The sequence below is a fragment of the Ovis canadensis genome, chromosome 3 (genome assembly GCF_042477335.2).
Source record: "Ovis canadensis isolate MfBH-ARS-UI-01 breed Bighorn chromosome 3, ARS-UI_OviCan_v2, whole genome shotgun sequence".
Classification (NCBI taxonomy): Eukaryota; Metazoa; Chordata; class Mammalia; order Artiodactyla; family Bovidae; genus Ovis; species Ovis canadensis.
The window spans coordinates 137,558,777-137,575,951 of record NC_091247.1 but is presented as its reverse complement, the minus strand read 5'-3'; the positions used below and the strand labels follow the sequence as shown (position 1 = coordinate 137,575,951).

Here is a 17,175-nt window from a genome sequence, read left to right as displayed (position 1 = left end):
GGGTCAACAAGATCAATATATCAGAATGTTTAATCCTTGAAACAATTTCTTCTTTAGAGATAGGTCACCTGGGTCTTTTAGAAACATAGCACTGGGAGCTGGCCTTTCTATCTGTGTTTAACTATTCAAAAAAGAAAAAAAAGAGGAAAAAGGTAGAGAAACTTCTCTTGACAAAGCTGCCTTTAGCTGTCAAGTCTGACCCCCCCACCCCCATGGGGAGGAAAAAGTCAAAGCAGGATTTGGGGAAAACATCTTTGCCAGAATCCATGCCTTCCAGAAGTCAAAAGGGATAGAAAATTCAGAAACACAGCTCCATGGCTATTTCACAGTGTTGAGCAATAATGTCGTTTCCTGAATTTTTAGATTTTTGGATCATGGTTTGAGTCACCTGCACAACAAGTGATTCTTTGCTAATTTTTTCTCTACATATTAATCTTCTTTCAGGGGATTCAAACGTTGAAAACATTTGATTCATTTTTTTAAGAGTGGTAAGAATTTCATATAAATTGTTTGAGTGCCTTGAGAAGACCCCCAGCAAGGCTGAAATGCTTAGAAAGTGAAGTTTCTACCTACCTGGGCAGTAGGTGAATGTTGTTCATGGGCCTGCAGAGAATATGTTCTAATCCAGTGTGGTTTATTATGGACATTTAACTAATAATTCGAACAATAATGCAGTTTGTGTAGAATTGTTCGTGTGTTCCTTTTCCCCCCAAGCTGTAAACTTTTTATTTTGTATCGGGGAATAGCCAATTAACAATGTTTTGGTAGTTTCAGGTGAACAGCAAAGGAACTCAACAAAACATGTACACATATCCATTCTCCCCCAAGGCCCCTTCTCATCCAGGCTGGCACAAAAGATTGAGCAGAGTTCCATGTGCTATACAATAGACCCTTGTTGGTTATCCATTTTAAATATTTTAAATATAGTTGTGTTCATATGTTCATTTAAATGGAAAAGAGTCTGGCAGAGAGTCCTTGAGCACATATGCAATCTTAAGAATCCCAACCTGCCTATTTGGTATCTACACTTCTTCAGTTGAACATTGTTAGGGAAAATCATATGCGGGCTGGTCCTAGTTTATATTTACTACTAGAAACCTACACTGGGCACCTATCTCTGCCTCTCAGTCTTACATTTCTCCAGTAAATATGCTCCCCACTTACCCAATTAGCTGTCTCACACAGCGCTTCCCTCCTCAAACCTTCCATGAACCCTCAGCTCCTTTCCATGCTCAGCGTCTTTGCATAATCTCAACCATCTTTTCTACTGACTGTTTCCATCTCTTTCCCAGGTAGCTCTTCTGACGTGTCTGTACACCTTCCTGGTGGCTCTCCACTGAACGTTTCACAGGGGTCTCAGATTCAGTATCATCCCTACTCCCTTCATCATTCTCACCTCGCACCCCCGTAACTGCTCCTCCTCTTGTGTTTCTCATTCGGCCTAATGATGTGAGCACATTTTCAAATGACCAAGTCGGAAATCTTGGGGTTTCCCTGTAGAGTCCTCTGGATTCTTTCCCTGTTCTTATTTTTAGTGCCACCCTTTCAGTACAAGCCCTTCCTCGATCTCACCCTGATAAAGAACAGTCTCACATTGGGTTTGTTTTCTGATGATCTGATCCTTCCTCCAAATGCTGCCAGAATAGTTTTTAAAATGCAAATTTGGTCTTGTCACTTCTTGCTTAAAATCTTCCAAAGGCTCTCAACTTCCCTTAAGGATAAATCCTTGATATTTAGCTGAGCCAACATAGCCTTTCATGATCTGGCCCAGTCACAATTTCAGCTTTTTAACTTTTCAAACCCTCATTCAGATTTTATGCTTTCGAGACAGATTTTTTAAATGTTGCTCAGTAAATCAAGGTTTTCCAGTAAGTTGTTAAATTTCCTCACATTGTTCTCTAAACCTGAGAGCCCTTGGTGGATTTAATAGATGTCTAAATGTACTCATCCTAAAGTCTCAGACCAGGAATCTCTTCCCACCTGAAGCTTTTCCTGGAGTTCTCTGACTCTTCCCCATCCTTTCCAGTCTGTGACAGGGATTATGCTTATGAGCTTCATGGTGCCCTGTCGAGTGTGGCCTGTCTGAGGTTCTCTAGGATGGTTCTGTGAAGTGTCAGAAGGATGGTGAAGTCCCCATGGCTGGCTTGGTGGAGAACAGCCCTGGTCCACCTGAATGGTTGCTTCTTGTAGGGGCTGGTGTGCAGGGAGGGGGGTCAGGTAGGAGGCAGCAGGCTCAGCATGCACACATGCATTGCTTCAGTCGTGTCCAACTCTGGGCGACCCCATGGTAGCCTGCCAGGCTCCACTGTCCAAGGGATTCTCCAGGCGAGAACACTGGAGTGGCTTGCCATGCTCTCCTCCAGGGGATCTTCCGACCCAAGGACTGAAGTCTCTTATGTCTCCTGCATTGGCAGGCAGGTTCTATACCACTAACGCCACATGGGGTTCAATATGAGGTGGAAATAAAGTGACCAGCAATTGCAGGGGCTGAGCCAGTTGGTTCTCTGATCAGAAGGGTTCAGAAAGAGATTCCTGGCACTGAGGGGTGGAGGGGGTTGGTAGTGGGAGGTGGGACAGGAGAGATAGATATGGGCCCCACTTACTCTCATTGGAAGAATGTTTTGTTGGAGAGAAGAATCTGGCAGATCCCTATCCTCGAGGGATCCACAGTCAAGTTTGGGATTAAATGTGAGTTAAACAATATGAGACTTATCTGGTTTCTAAGGGGAGATATCCAGAAGAGATAGAACGAAGGTCTGATGTGCTTCAGGGTCAGTGGGAGGAGAAAAGGGTATGTGCTGATAAATATTCAGAGGTATTGTGGTCAACTGGGCTGTTGACCGGATGAGGAGAGTGAGGGAGTGGATAAGGGTTGCATGTCTGATAGTTTGAGTGTCAGCGTGCACTGGTGCACGTGAGTGTGTGTGTGTAAATGAGTGTGCATGTGTGTGTAGTGTATGGGTGGATGGCGGTTTGTGGACAAGGGGAAGAGCTCTTCCTCTAGGACCCAGTGGTCTCCAGCAGCAGAGTGTTAGAGTCAGCCATTCTACACTCTGTAACTTGCACAGAGTTAGATCTCTGGGGCTGGAAGATCTCCTGGAGAAAGGCTCGGCAACCTACTCCAGTATTCTTGCCTGAAGAATTCCATGAACAGAGGAGCCTGGTGGGCTACAATACGTGGGGTTGCAGAGTTGGACACGACTGAGTGACTAACACGTTTCACAAAAGAAGAGGCTGGGTCTCCAAAACCAATACCAGAATGGCCACAGAGCAGCAGCTGCTGCTAAGTCGCTTCAGTCATGTCCGACTCTGTGTGACCCCATAGATGGCAGCCCACCAGGCTCCTCTGTCCCTGGGATTCTCCAGGCAAGAACATTGGAGTGGGTTGCCATTTTCTTCTCCAGTCACAGAGCAGAGTCTTTCCAAATATCACTATCACTACTTACTATCCACCCGTTTCTCTGGTTGCCTCACTCCTGACTCCAGGTGTTAACAAGCAAATTATTCACAGAAACGGGGGTTTGAGAGATATGGGCATGTGTGCTGTAGTACTATCCCCCACTATTCTGTGGCAGGTCCCAGGTTCAAAGTTATTAACTGCACGGGAGAGGAGTGAATCCACTTTGTGTGTTAGGGGAGGGCCTGTTAAGATGAAGCCTCCTCGCCTTTGCTGTGTGCTGCTGAAGGGCTGTTCTCTGTGACGTCCTGTTAGAGCTCATGAATAGCCATCTATTTGCCCAGTTGTGTATCCTTCACCTACCAGGCTTTTCTGAACTTCTTTTTCTCATTCTTCTGCCCACCTGTGCAGACCTTGCCTGGGAGTGGGAGGGGTAACAGAGTCTCCAAAGAGAGGAAGCTGGGACTCAATGGGATCTGACTCATTGGAATCAAGACATAGAGATAGGCTGTCTCTGTGAGGGCCATCTTACCCTGACTGCTGTGATTAACATGACTGCTCTCCACGAGGCACCTGTGATGCCACTTCACCTCCTTGATGCCCTTGACCCTTCACCTTTGCCTCGTGGGGACATATGACCAGAAAGCAATGGTACTGAATATTTACTAGATGCCTCAGAAGATCCCTGATCCAGTCCTTGAGAGTCAACGTGTGGCAAATCTTGGTCTTTTGTGGCTGATCTGACTTTTGGAAACAGTTGTTAAGCTTTCTTGCTCCCACATATGCTTTGTCGAATCATCTTCTCCTGTTCCTTAACCACACTCTGGGCAGATACCATAATTTTCTGGTCATTTGATTATTTAAGAGTCCATTTTTGAAATTTACTATCAAGTTTAGTATACATCTCATCTGCTTTCTTCCTCTCAGTTCAGGCCAGGAGTGAGGCTAGGGGAGTAGGGAGGGGGCAGTTCTGTGGCCTGGTTCTGGAATGCCTCATATCTGCTGGTGGCCCCAGCCTGCATTTTCTGTTCAGCCCCACCTTACACTGTGCTCTCTGGCTTTGCATTCAGTTGTTAGGCACTGTGCTGTGCTTAGTCGCTCAGTCTTGTTTGACACTTTGCAGCCCCATGGACTGTAGCCCGCCAGGCTCCTCTGTCCCTGGGATTCTCCAGGCAAGAAGACTGGAGTGGGTTGCCATGCCTTCCTCCAGGGGATCTTCCCAGTCCAGGGATCGAACCCAGGTCTCCAACATTGCAGGCGAATTCTTTAATATCTGAGCCCAAAGAAAGCCCTGTTAGGCACTGGAGGTAAGAGAAATTAATTTGTTAAGATTCTTCCTTCAAGAAGTTTACAGGGTGGGACTGGTAACTGAGCTTAATTAAAACGATGTTGAGATTAGTCTAAACTGTAATAGGAAGCCTCTAAAAGAGAGGCAGAACAGTGCAGGATCAGTGGAAGTGGAGGAAAGGGGGTGTGTTGGGTAAACACTCCAGGGTCCGTAAAGACAGGACTTGGGAGCTGGCCAGATGTGGGGACGGTGCTGAGTGCCCGGGGGTTATCCTGTAAGTGAGCAAGAGGGTGACTGGCCTAGACAGGCATGGGGGGACTTGATGGGGAGGGTGGGAATCCAGGTGGAGCACTGTGTGTGTGTGTGCACACATGTGCATGTGTATGCAGGCAGGTGTGCATGTGTGTGCTTGCAAGATGTGTACACAGAAGTGGGTCTTCTCATTCTCTGTGGTGTATCGTTGAAAACACAATGGCGGCAGGTCCTGCTATCCGCACCAGGCTCTTTTCAGATGGAAACTGGCCCGCAGGATTCCTGTCTCAGAATTTACAGGAGGAAACGCCTCTTCAGCTCCAGCCCTCTCTGCCTTTCTCTTGTTTGAGACTCAGGGATTGAAGGGGGTGTACTCACAGGAATGAAGGCAGGGATCTGGGTGGTAAAGACTTTCTCATTAATTTTTAAAACATATCCTAAATTTAATGTTCATTTCAGCTGTGCTTACCAGGTGACACTAGAGGTAAAGACCCCACCTGATAATGCAAGAGATTTAAGAGATGCGGGTTTGATCCCTGGGTTGGGACAATGCTCTGGAGGAGGATATGACAACCACTCCAATATTCTTAACTGGAGAATCCCAAGGACAGAGGAGCTTGGCAGGCCACAGTCCCTGGGGTCACCAAGAGTTGGGCACGACTGAAACAATTAGCGCTAGCACATGGGGACAGAGTGGGAAGACGTAGGATGGAAGAGGTAGGGGTTACTCCAGAAAGGGTTATTGGTTTTCTCCTTAGATGGCTAATAAATATACTCCTACCCTTTGTATTGGGTAGCTTGAGAGGCTGTCCTCCCTGGACCTGCTGTGGAAGGTCCTAATGGTTGTATGTCTGACTGTCCTCACGCCTTCATGTTCTTTCTCTAGTACCTGGGTGCAGAGCCTTGTCCCAGAGAGTAAGAGATAGATAGCACAGAACTCAGTGAAAAGAAATGACCCGGATTCCTCCAGGAGCTCCTAGCACCTTTCATCTCCAAGACACATGTATGAACTGTCTTTACATGAGTCATCTCACCCTGACTACTCTGGCTTGACTGGTCCTTCTGCCAAGGCCCTGGGAGCACCACAGTAACGACTGGTTTCCTGGAAGAGACGCAAGCTCATCAGTCACCTTGGTCAAGTGCAGCAGGCATGACCAGAAGGCAGAGCAGTGGACTTACCAGAAAAATGCCTAGAGAATAAATGTCCCAGACTTTGAATACTCTCAGGTGACACATCGCAGTCCTGTGAAGTCTGAGTTGATGTTTGGAAATAGTCAAATGACATCAAGCTCCAGTGGTAAGATACATAAGGAGAGAGATTTAGATTGAAAATAAGGCTTGACAGAAGTAAGCTTACATAGAATGGATAAAAAACAAGGTCCTACCATATAACACAGGCAGTTATATTCAATACCTTATGATAATCATAATGGAAAAGAATATTAAAATAAGAATGTACGTGTGTGTGTGTGTGTGTGTGTGTGTGTGTGTGTGTGTAGAGCTTCCCAGGTGGCGCTACTGGAAAAGAACCTGTCTGCAAATGCAGGAGATGTAAGAGGTGTGAGTTTGATCCCTGGGTCAGGAAGATCCCCTGGAGGAGGGCATGGCAACCCACTCCAGTATTCTTGCCTGGAGAATCCCATGCACAGAGGACCCTGGAGGGCTACAGTCCGTGGGGTTGCAGAGACTGAACGACTTAGCTTGCACATGTATGTGTAACTGAATCACGTTGCTATACAATAACAGTTAATACAACGTTGTAAATCAACTATCTTTTGATTAAAAAATAAAAAACTATTTCATGTGTTATGCATTGCTTATATTTAAAAAACTGAAATTTTAAAATAAATTAAAACATTAAGAAAAGAAAAATGAAAATAGGGCTTGATGACACCAACATAATGTTTTCTATTTTGTATGGTTTGCAAAAGAGCTTCAAAAGGTCATTTTAAAAAGGAAGCTTCTACAACATTTTTTTTTACAACATTTTTAGAGCAATAAATGTTCAAGTCCTCCACCCCCAGGATTTATTGAAATATAATAACATTATGTGAGTTTAAGGTGGTTTCAGGTGTACAGTGTGTTGATTTGATACACATATATTGCAAAATAATTACTGCCATAGTACCAACCACCACCTCCTTCTTATCACATAGCTTTTCATTTCTTTTTTGTGGTGAGAAAATTTAAGATCCCTTCTGTTAGCAACAGTCAAGTATATGATATGGTGTTATTGGCCATAATCATCATGTTGGACATTGGATTTCCAAACTTGTTACTTTTATAACTAGGAAATTGTACACTTTGACCAATATCACCCCATTCCCCCCAGCCCATGACAAATACCACTCTGCAGTCTTTTTCTCTGAGTTCGACCCTTTTAGATTCCACGTGAAATTGCCCATTGCATGCTCTTTTGGAATAAGCGCTTCGTCACTCAGTGACTTACTTGGAGAGGATAACGGCCGCTTTGATGTAGAAATTCCAATCTATGGGTGACAAAGCTGTTCTCACCTTGTCATTGCATATCTTGGACTTGGTTTTACCTAGCAAAGTCAGGTACATATTTAGTGGAAGCTAAGTTCCTTCACCCTAAAGGGATGGAGGGCTGACGCATCATTAGATCGTGGGAAGTTGTGTGGGGGGCAACCTCATAGGTTGCTTCCTTCTGGGGACACACTGAAGGAAGAAACTATGAAACAGTTAGAAAGGAGGCTGTGTGAACTTAGGGCTGCCACTCTAGAGAATGTTTACTGTGGATCTTAGATACAGAAGCGGAGAGACAAAACCAGGACAAATCGGCTTGGTGGAATTGATTTTGGGGACCCCTATGAAGGAAAGGTGACATAAATGTGAGGCGGAGGGAGTTATTTGGAGCCTGGGATGGTTCTTATGGGAGGCTGTGATAAGTTGGAGTCCTAAGCAGGAGGGAAGGCGGGGTGCCAGCTTGCCTCTCTGCCTTGATCTACTTTTGGCCCTTGGGGCCAGTTCTAAAGTACTGACGGTACCTGAACCGGATCTAGGTCCTTGCCAACTCCCAGTCCTCCTGACCCATCCCTTTAATCCCTGGAGGCATCAGAGAGGCAAGCCCAGACACATGAATTGCCAATTTACTCATGGGAATGACTTGGACAAACAGAATTTTAATTTTGCTGTTAGTTCATGGGGTGGGGAAAAAAAGCTGCCCAGTGGAGTATGAAGGACACAAGGGTTCCTGTTCCTTGCTGAGACTCCAGGAACCCTGGGAGGCCGTTGTGTCCTAAAATGCTCCCAGGTGGCCATGATCCCTGGTTCCCTCTAATTCTGTATTGGGTAGAATTTCACTCTCTTTGCCTCTCTTGAGTTGGCAACAAGGAAGGAACCAGCTGGATACATGGAGGGATTTTGCTTCCTTAAGAGAAGACTTAGAAGCAAAGGGGCTTAGGTGGGTGTCATTCCACCCATATACGTCAGACTGGCAGTGATGGGGAAGAGCTAGGGGAGAGACTATGTCTTGATGCTGGCTTTACCTTTTGCTATAAGTTTGTGACTCTGTTTTCTGGATACATGCTATAGTTCGGTATTTATAGACACATCTATCTTAAGGCTAGGGCTTCCCTGGTGTCTTACATGGTAGAGAATCTGCCTGCAATGTGGGAGACCCAGGTTCAGTCTCTGGGTTGGGAAGATCCCATGGAGGAAGGCATGGCAACTCGCTCCAGTATTCTTACTTGGAGAATCCCCATGGACAGAGGAGCCTGGTGGGCTACAGTCCACGAGGTAACAAAGAGTCAGACATGACTGAAGCCATTTAGCACGCATGCACATGTCAAGGCTGGGAGTCTCTCATTCTCCAAACATTTTTAATTCAATCTCCTTCTGTGACATGAAAAATAACATATGGAAGTCAAGGTCCCACCCCTAAATTCCACTGGAGCCCCAGGGGCTTCTGGTCTCACAATCACTCTCCCTATGATTTCTTTTTCTTGAAGAACTGCTGGTCTCATTGGCATCTTGTTCTTGGTAGCTATTCTGTTGGCTTTCAGTCTCTCCAAACGCAAGTCTTAGTTCCCTTTCTCTGAGTTCCACCCCCAACGCCAGCATCACCAGCATGAAGCTTTTGTGTGAGACAGGCTCTTGCTGAAGGTTTGTGTTGACATCACAGGATGACAAACAATTTTATGGGATGAATTGCCCACAGTGTATGCTCTTGGGCTCTGGGAGACACAATTTCCCACTAACCTCCTCCTCTAGCCTCTCTTCCTCCCACAACACTTCTCTTCCTGGCCCCCCACTACCCTGGGCTCTTGGCTTCCAGCCCCCTGCCCCGTAGTTATTTTCACATTTTCTCCTCACTCATTCAGGAAACAAGTGTCTGTTGAGAGCTACCACACATCAGGCATCATTCTGCACAGGGGTGAGTTTAGTTCTCTCTGTCTTATTGCCCACGGGAAACTCGACTTTCTGATAAAAGGCCTGTCAGAGATTCTCAGAATGTATTTTTAAGCAACAAAACAAAACAGCATAAACAACAATCCATCTACTCCTAGATGAAAGTTATTACTCTTCTAGAAAGTGGGTGCTGTCTCTCTCAGCGGTGTCTGACTCTTGGCAACCCTGTAACTGTAGCCCTCCTGGCTCGTCTGTCCCTGGAATTTTCCAGGTGAGAATGCTGGAGCAGGTTGCCACTTCCTACTCCAGGGGATCACCCTGATCCAGGAATCGAGGCTGCAGTTATTTTTGTTGTGAAGTTTTCTTGCTTTCTGGGGTATTAGGGGTAGTGTGCCAGTACATGTGTGTGTGTGTGTGTGTGTGCACGTGTGTGCTCGAGTGAAGGGCTGGGGAGAGTAGGGAGGGTCCCATTGCAGGGTGAGGAGACCCCCCCTAGGCAGTGTAGATAATGCGTGTTCACAACAAGTTTCTGACTCTGAGCCTCAGAGGCTCCTGCCACCCTCTTTCCCAGGCTCCCCATGAGTCCCCTGTTCTCTGGCCGATGCCTCCCAGGGACCAGTGCTGCCGAGCTGACCCTGTGTGGAGAGGAGGGGGGTCCCCTGGCAGTCAAAGGGGAGGAGACTGTGACACTGGAGAGCTCCTGGATGGAGGGGAGTAAGGGAGTCCTCCAGGTGGGGGCGGATTTCTGCCTGTCCTTTCAGGGCAGCTGGAGGTCAGCCATTAGGCAGGCAGGGAGGTAGATGGGATGGCCTATGAGCTGTGGCTTGGGGTTTACCGCCGGAAGATCAGGGCCCTGGGTATGAGCAGGCAAAGCACAGGTTCTAGGGTAGAGTGGCCAGGCTTGAATTCCCATTCTGCTCTTATTTGCTGAGTGGCCTTGAGGAGATGCTGAGCTCTTGAGTCTACAAGAAAGGTATGGCGCGTTCTCACCCTCTCATCTTGATTAAAGTTCAATGGAATGAACACTCTAGCCTGTAATGTAAGAGGGAAGGCCAGAAGGGAGCGATGAGGGTCTGTGACGGTCCAAGGACAGGGGGTGTGGGGCCGAGTGCGCGCATTAGATAAGCACTGCAGAGTCAAGGACAGGAAGAGGGAAGACAGAGACAGAGGCGCTGCAGCCTGTGGGTTTAGTGCGAGGAGGAGGCTGGTGTGCACACGTGTGCATTGTGTCTGAGCATGTGTGTGGGTCTTACATGTTTGTGTGTATTGTGTCTGAGTGTGCACTGTGAGTGTGTGGTACGGTATCTTTGTGCGCGGCCTGTGTGTATTGTGTATCTGTTTTGCTTGTGAACTTGGGCACACGTACGTTTCATTCAGTTTAACTGAATTGCAACGTCCCAGGGGTAGTCTTGGGGAAAGGAGTGCCTCAAGGAGCAGGACAGAGGATGAGACCTGAAGGAAGAATGTAAACAGCTCAGGGGAGCCTGCAGAGAGGGCCAGGAGGTCCATTTGCGTGGAGTCCCAGCTCTCTGCTGCCCCCACCCCATTCTCCTGAGAGGCGTTCTAAGCTTAGGGCTTGGAGTCCTCTGGGTTGTCTATTAACGGGAGATGGGGGCCCCAGGTGACTCGGGAAAAGCTTCTTGCACAAGGTTCGGTCTCTGCTGCTGCCCCTGCCCTGCCCCACCTCCCCAGCCTTCGTTCACTGTGACTTTGGGAGAGTGAAGCGGGGCAACATCAATGCCAAAGTAAATGCCAAGCTGGTGCTGGCAGGAACCCTGGGGAACACTTGACAATGTGCAGAGTCAACGCCCTCAAGCAGCAGGAGCTGGATCAATGGGTTTAGGGTCAGGGGAAAGAAGGAGAAGGGAAACTGAAGGAGGGGTCTTTTGGCCACGTGGTCTGACCCTGTCAAGGTTACTGAGGATGGTTTTCCTGTCTCACGGCTGAGGCTCTGGGGTCAGACTCTCAGGTTTGTGGGTGAGGATTTTGGAACTGGTAGGACCTGCTCATGGCAAGGGACATTTGAACGGGTCAGGGCAGAGGAAAGAGCAGGGCTTGGTAGGTGGGTGGGCAGAGATACAAAGAGGCAGAGACGCCTGCAAAGCGAGGTAGGAAGAGAGAGACCAGTAGGGAGAGGGAGAGGGTAGAGAGGGAGAAAGCGAAGAGAGTTCCAGAGTGAGAGCCTCAGAGAGAGAGAATAAAAGGTCTGTCCTTAGAACAGGTGAGGAACAAGTGTGCAAACGAACTTTCTCTGAGTCCCATGATTCAGTATCCCCTAATCATGGCAGTATTTCATTAGGATTGCCATCCCTTGGTGAATGCCAGTATCAAAAGTCCTAAACTTTCCCAGACAGACTTATCAGAGACTGCTCTCTGCACACTGAATTTTAGCAGCACTAATATTCCAGTTTAAAGGGAGTCTCCTTGCATGTCTCCGACTATGATTTATTGTTTATGATACTGATGATTGATCTGGTTCATTACTTTGCACTTGAATCAGATAACACACATATTTTCCCGGTCTGAGAATATAAATTTCATCATTTAAGACACTGTGAAATAAATTCATCACCACACACACACATGTCTATCCTGAGAAACTCCTTCTTCTTCACCTTTGGGTTCATGGAGTGAAGACCATGGCTGACCCTGGTGGCTGCAGCTTGGAAAGGCTTCCCAAGGTCCCTGGGCATTAGGATAGAGCTGCGTGTCAGTAGGTAACCTTCCAAAGGCGATGGGCTTTACCTGGCTGGAGGAGTAGTGGAAGTTTGGATGGGGTGGCTTGTTTTTCGGAGGGGTGTGACCCAGCCTCTATCCCTAGGAGCAAATGGTTTGAGGTTTCAGGGAGATGCCTGCCTGCTCTGATGCCAGGAGCTGGACCGGCTCAGAAATTGAGGCCATGAACCCATTTTTGCTGGCTTAGGTTGGGGGTTGGAACGGAGCCCCAGGAGGGTTAGTAAGGGACGGCTCAGCAATAAGAAATGAATCCCTAAACCTGTGAGAGAGAATGGGGTCTGGGCACTCCGGCCCCCTCTGTGTGATGTGGAGTGAGCCTCTGAATGTGGCATATTCAGCAGGCCTCCTCCAGGTTCAGGACCTAAGCAAGTCCACTGACCCTGTGCTCGGATGCCTGAGGCTGGCCGGCTCCCCTGGGGGCTTTCCGTGCAGTTCCCCTTCCTGCCTCCCTCCTCCCAGAGCCACGGCTGAAGCCCAGGGGCAAGATTCTCGCTGACACTCACCCACCCTCGCCTGAATCTCACTCCCTTCTCTCCCTTTCATTGTTCCGTGGGTAGTTTCTCAGGCTCTTACTCATCTGCGTAAGTTCTCTGCTTTAAATCCCCTCTTTAAAATCATCAGATATATTTTTATTTTCCAGGTTGGGCCCTGAAGGGAACAGAGCAGCAGTCAAACAGACACGGTGCTTGTGGCTGTGGCGTTTGTATCCTTGTGGAGGGGGAGGGAGGCACAGAATACAAACAGATACACAGGGTATACTGAGAGGCAGTAATAACGCTGACGCAGGCTGCTAGCAGAGACCTCCACGCTGTGGGCAGGGCAGTCAGGGGAGACCTCCTGGGTAAGACGCATCCGAGCTGCAGAAAGTGAGGGAGTGAAGGTGGCCAAAGAGGCTGGGCAGAGGCCCTGAGGCTAGAGCGTCCTGGCATGCTGGGGAACAGCAAGAAATCGGGTGGCAGAAGTCGAGTGAGCGGGAGGGCTGGTGGTGGGAGATGCATACAGAGAAGTAGGGGTTGGGCAGGTCATTAGGGCCTTACGGACCACTGTGAGGACTGCTTTCACTCTGAGTGACAAAGAAAGCCATAGGAGGATTCTGAGTGCAGAAGTGATATGATCTGACTTATTTTTTAAAAAACATTGACGTATAGTTAATTTACAATGTTGTGTTAGTTTCACGTGTACACCAAAGTGATTCAGTTATACCTATTAATACATACATATTAGATTCTTTTTCAGATTCTTTTTCATTATAGGTTATTATTAGATATTGAGTATAGTTTCCTGTGTTATACTGTAGGTCCTTGTGGTTTACCTATTTTGTATAGAGTAGCGTGAATATGTTAATCACATACTCCTAATTTACAGCCCCTCCTGCTCCCCCGCCACTCCACTCTCCCATTTGGTAACCATAAATTTATCTTCTACATGATCTGACTTATACCTGAAAAGGATCATTTTGGCTGCTGAGTGGAGAATAGGCTCTAGAAGCAGAGAGACCCGTTCATCAACCATGATTGCTTTGTGTTACAGAAAACCCAAGATAGGCTTATTTTTTATATTAAAAAAAATCCAGAGGCACACAGTTTATGGCTAGCAGGGTAGCCCCACAAAGTGATTAAAGACTCAAGCCTCTTCTATATTTTTGCTTCACTGTCCTGAGTGCCGGGCTTCCACCCTCCATGGACTTCATGTTCTATGATGAATGCTGAAGCTGCAGCCGTGGAGCACTCTGAAGGCAGCAGGAGTGAGGATGAGGAAGGGCTAGCTCGTTCTCCTTCCACAAGTCTCCCCAGCAGTCTGTGCAGCACCTCTGATTATGTGGCCAGAACTGAGCCACGTGGCCACACCTAGCTTCTAGGGCAGCTGGGAAATAGTTTCCCTGTTGCGTGTATTGTCCAGGGTTTTGTCACCAAGGAAGAAGGGGAAGATGACATTGGGTGGTCATTAGTCTCCTCCACCACACAATTAAAAAGATGTTGCAATAATCCAGGGGAGAGAGGATGCTGGCTTGTACCAGGTGGTATTGAAGGAAATGGTTGGTGGTGGTCAGATTCTATAGTGTTTTCTTGGTAAATCTGACAGAATTTGCTGGAAAATTATTGGTTGTCATGCATACAAGAGAGCAGTTCAGGATGATGCCAGTTTTGAGCAGCTGTAAGAATGGAAATTTCTATGGACTGAGTTGAGGAAGACCTCTGAGGGGACCCAGTTGGTGAGGAAGGCTTTGGAAATCCTGAGTGCTGTCCTGGCTACTTTAAGTTTGAAAGGCTCATTAGACATTCTGATGGAGCTTTCAGGCAGGCAGTTTGATACATAAGGCTGGAGTTCAGAGACTATTTCTGGGCTGGCTAATATTTAAGGCTAAGAGATAGGATGAGATCATCTTAAATGTGCTTAGAGAGAGAAGAGGATGAGATCAGAAAGATGGGAGGAATCGACAAAGGAGACAGGGCAACCTTGTCTGGTGAGGAGGTGGGAGAACCAAGAGTGAGGTGGCCCGGAAGCCTTGGGGACACAGCGTCTCAAGGAGGCTGTGATGAGGAGCTGTGTCATGTGCTTTGATGGGTCAAGGAAGACAAAGTGAGGTTAATCAATCAAAAGGCGACTTACGATCTTGATAAGAGCCTTTCCAGAGTATTTGTAAGGGCCTAGCGTGAGCTTAGAGGTAAATGAGGGACAGGACTATGGAACGGACATTCTGAAAGTTCCTTCCACTACAAAAAACATAGAACCTGCATGCTGCTGCTGCTGCTGCTAAGTTGCTTCAGATGTGTCCGACTCCGTGCAACCCCATAGATGGCAGTCCACCAGGCTCCTCCATTCCTGGGATTCTCCAGGCAAGAACGCTGGAGTGGGTTGCCATTTCCTTCTCCAATGCATGAAAGTGAAAAGTGAAAGTGAAGTCACTCAGTCGTGTCCGACTCTTAGTGACCCCATGGACTGCACCTACCAGGCTCCTCCATCCATGGGATTTTCCAGGCAAGAGTACTGGAGCGGGTTGCCATTGCCTTCTCCGAGAATCTGCATAGATCAGCTTTTTTTTTTTTTAACTGCATTACTGAGTTTGCAAGAAGTCAAAGAGCTTTTCAAGAGGAAAAAAATCCTCAAAAAACCATGAGTTAAGACCAGATTGATAAAGAGTAAGCTGCTCTTACTTGGCAAGGAGATTCAGGAGAATCTGAAGGTTCAAAATTCTTGGTCTTAACTATGTCTACTCAATACCCTCACAGCCAGATCCTACTTCTAACTTCCATGTTAAGAGACCTAGAGGGTGGAACTTTCAGTTAGTGTTGCAACTTTGAAAACTTCCCAATCAGACCCTTCCTGAGGTCCTCAGATCAATTTTTTCTGACTCCAGGGAATGGGTGTCTGTGCTCAGTCACTAAGTCAAGCCCAGCTCTTTGAGACCCCATGGACTGTAGCCCACCAGGCTCCTCTGTCCGTGGGATTCCCCAGGCAAGAGTACTGGAATAGGTAGCCATTTCCTTCTCTAGGGGATCTCTCTGTCCCAGGGATTGAACCTGTGTCTCCTGCATGGCAGGGGGATTCTTTATCACTGAGCCAACCTGGAAACCCTCAGGGAATGGGAGACTCCCTCAAAGTTGCCACGAAGCCTTCTTCTCTGTAAAAACCCCAAATGGTGGCTGATGCTGGTGCTGAGGAAGGGCCCAGAGGCCCCTAGGGCCCTGGAATGGGAGGCCTCAGCGGAGGCTTTGGCTGCGGTATCTGAGACAGGGATCGGGCCGGGGTCGAGGCTGTGGAACCTGAGGCTGTGGTCTTACCCAGGCAAGACTGAGGACAAGTGGTTCCCCATCACCAAACTGGGCTGCCTGGTCAGGGATGTGAACGTCAAGTCCCTGGAGGAGATACATCTCTTCTTTCTGAGCATCAAGGAATCTGAGATCATTGACTTTTTCCTGGGAGCATCCCTCAAGGATGAGTTTTGAAGATGATGCCTGTGCAAAAGCAGATGCTTTTGCTGTCCGGGGGACCAGGTTCAAGGCACTTGTTTTCCCTGGGGATTGCAGTGGTCACGTTGGTTTGGGTGTCAAGTGCTCTAAGATGACCGCCACTGCCATTCGTGGGGCCATCACACTTGCCAAGCTCTCATCGTCCCTGTGCTGTGAGGCTGCTGGGGGGATGAGATGTGCAAGCCCCACGCTGGCCAGCTGACTGGCCACCGTGGCTCTGTGCTGGTGCGCCTCATCCCTGCCCCCGGGGCACTGGCATCATCTCAGCCCCTGTGCCCCAGAAGGTCCTTGGTGATGGCCAGAACTGACCACTGCTGGACCTCTGCCAGGGGCTGCTCTGTTACCCTGGGCAACTTCTCCAAGGCCACTTTTGATGCCATTTCTAAGACGGACAATTATCTCACCCCTGATCTCTCGAAAGATATGGTGTTCATCGAGTCTGCATATCAGGAACTCACTGACCATCTTACCAAGACCCTTGCCAGGGTTTCCCTGCAGAAGACCCAGGCTCCAGCTATAGCCACCACATGGTTTTATATGAGAAAAATGCAGCGAATTGGAGCTCATTAAAAATTAAGTTGCTGTGAAGACCTGCACCACTCCACCTGTCTGTCTCTGTCTCCCAACTCTTGCCCCAGGGTTCAAACCCCTGTCTCCTGTGTCTGCCTGCACTGCAGGAGGCGTCTTTACTGCTGAGCCACCAGGGAAGCCCCTCCTACACTCCCTTAAGTATCAGTTCTAACAGTGCAAGAAGAAACCAGGCGACTGTGATATTTATAAAACACCACTGTTGTTATGGCGACTAAGTGCCAAAGCCACTGGATTCCCCGATGCCTTCTTGTTCTCCACCTGCCCTTTGTCCCATGTTACCTCTCATGATAATTTGAGAAATGCGAAACAGTGAGCGAAAAACAGGGATTACTAATGTCTCAGTTCCTCACAGCAAAGAAAGCCATCCTGCCTTCTGTGGAGAAAACCACCAGCCCTGAGTAATTTTACCAGGCCGGATGCATAAGAGTAATACATAGACAGATGGTAGTTGGAATTCAGTGGGTAAAATAATCATGTAATAAAGGATATAATAATATCATTTATATAAGTAAAATTAACTTTTCATCTAGAAGAAAGTTGTTTCTAACCTTATTTATGTATAAAATATA

General features: G+C 47.7%; 1 pseudogene; it reads left to right on the top strand.

Annotated features, from left to right (window-relative positions):
- Nucleotides 1-15,681: 15,681 nt before the first annotated feature.
- LOC138436303 (small ribosomal subunit protein uS5 pseudogene) lies at nt 15,682-16,585 on the top strand (annotated as a pseudogene).
- The last annotated feature ends 590 nt before the right edge of the window (nt 16,586-17,175 follow it).